This window comes from Octopus bimaculoides, chromosome Z (genome assembly GCF_046866305.1).
Source record: "Octopus bimaculoides isolate indiv1 chromosome Z, ASM4686630v1, whole genome shotgun sequence".
Lineage (NCBI taxonomy): Eukaryota > Metazoa > Mollusca > Cephalopoda > Octopoda > Octopodidae > Octopus > Octopus bimaculoides.
Window position 1 is genome coordinate 45,331,524 of NC_142944.1, and position 2,500 is coordinate 45,334,023.

Here is a 2,500-nt window from a genome sequence, read left to right on the forward strand (position 1 = left end):
TTTGACAATAGGGTTTTTTCATAGAGTCTATTGTCAAAATAGCTGACGAAAATGCTATGTAGCTCTTAGCTCCGGCATTTGAAACTCTGGATTTCATGATGACAACTCACAGATTGTCCTATACTAAACATATATAAATTCCTCTATTTACCTAATATCGAGGTCTCATTCTTTTGTTGTCATTTTATTATTATTATTAATATATATTAATAATAATAATAAAATGACATATATATATATATATTAATAATAATAATAAAATGACATATATATATATATATATATATGTGTGAATAATAACAATAAATGGAGCAAAATGCATATAAATAAAAGTTCCTTTAATTCCTACATATGTTTCAAAATTTATGTGCAATCTACTCCAAAGAAGTAAGAGCTGCTGGAATTGCACATATATTCATCATCAGAGAATATATCATTTCGCATTTGTCTTGCTTCTATATGTTGGTTCCCTGACGATGAATATATGTGCAATTCCAGCAGCTCTTATTTCTTTGGAGTAGATTGCACATAAATCTTGAAACATATGTAGGAATTAAAGGAACTTTTGTTTATATGCGTTTTGCTCCATTTATTGTTATTATTCATATCTACTCAAAATGCATCGCTTTAACTTGGTATCTCTACCTATAAAACGGGTGTGATATCCTGTTTTTTTGTGTAATTTTTGCTACCCATGGTAACTATTAACATATTTACATTGTCAAGGTTTTTTAAAACTGAGATAATATTAATATATATATATATATATATATATATATATATATATATATATATATATATTATGGTGGGGTAAACTGGTTTATGGGGTTACCCTGGGTTTCTCGCTCAATATGATTCATTCTCAGTCGAAAGACACCTATTGTTATTTCTTGTTGTTTGTATTCGTAATTGTGTATCATGTTCTCCGGTTTTTTCTTGTTTGTTTGTTTTTTTTTGTCTTTGTTGCCGTACACATTCACTAGCTTTCTTACAAAAGGGTCTAATGCTCTCAGCTTAGACTTTTTGGGGGACAACCAGATCGAACCATCTCAAGTGTAATTGCCCAAAATGGTTGTGACATCTGGTACTTGACCAAAGAAAGAAGGCCACGAATGACCTGTCTTTTTTTGCCTGTCCTTCTAATTGTTGCTTCTCCTGTCCATCTTTGTATCGTCTATTTGTCCGAATGTTTTTAGTATCCTCTATTGCATTTTTGTTCCATTTATATATATATATATATATATATATATATATATATATATATATATATATAGAGAGAGAGAGAGAGAGAGAGAGAGAGAGATATATATACATGCATATATGGATGCAGGACGTCACCAACAGTGCAAATAACATGAAATAGGTAAACAACAAGGAAAACAGAACAAGTAAATACTGCGAAACGACTCTTCATCAGTTGTTGGCTGTCTTGAAGAGTAGATAGACAGCCGACAACTGATGAAGGGTCCTTTCTCTGTGTTTACTTGTCCTGTTTTCAATTTTTTCTCATCGTTCACATATCTCATGTTATTTGCACCGTTAGTGACGCTCTGTATATATATATCTATATATATATATATATATATATATATAAACAAATAGTAAATGAGTATATGCATATATACATACAGGTATGTGCATACCGACATCCACCTGTATGTATAGGTACATATCTGGGTACAGGACATTGCAAACAAAACGTAGACAAGAAAACACACAAGCCACATAGAGAACATTTTCCTTCATCGGCTACCCCCGTTTTAACACCGGCGTTTCGAAGAGCTGGGTAGGACGCATCGTTAAAACGGCTCTTCCCATGGACCGCAAATTAAATTTGTATACACAAATTAAACCTTGCCATGGAGGAATGTAGTGGCGGACAAAAAACAAGACAGGAAAACAAACAGAAAAGGCTATACGGCCAGACGGGAAAAATTATGTGTGTATGAACGCTAACTCTTTTAAAAACCCTTTTACTTGTTTCAGTCATTTGACTGTGGCCATGCTGGAGCACCGCCTTTAGTCAAGCAAATCGACCCTAGGACTTATTCTTTGTAAGCCTAGTACTTATTCTATCGGTCTCTTTTGCCGAACCGCTAAGATACAGGGACGTAAACACACCAGCATCGGTTGTCAAGCAATGTTGGGGGGACAAACACAGACACACAATCATATACACACACATACATATATACATATATACAATGGGCTTCTTTCAGTTTCTGTCTACTAAATCCACTCACAAGGCTTTGGTCGGCCCGAGGCTATAATAGAAGACACTTGTCCAAGGTACCACACAGTGGGACTGAGCCCAGAACCATGTGGTTCATAAGCAAGCTACTTGCCACACCTATATATATATATATATATATATATATATACACACACACACACATATAGAAATATCCCTTTTAGAAAAGAACCCCATCAGTATTGATTACTAGATGAAAAATACAAACACACACACACACACCCCGCACCCAAACAAACAAATGCACAC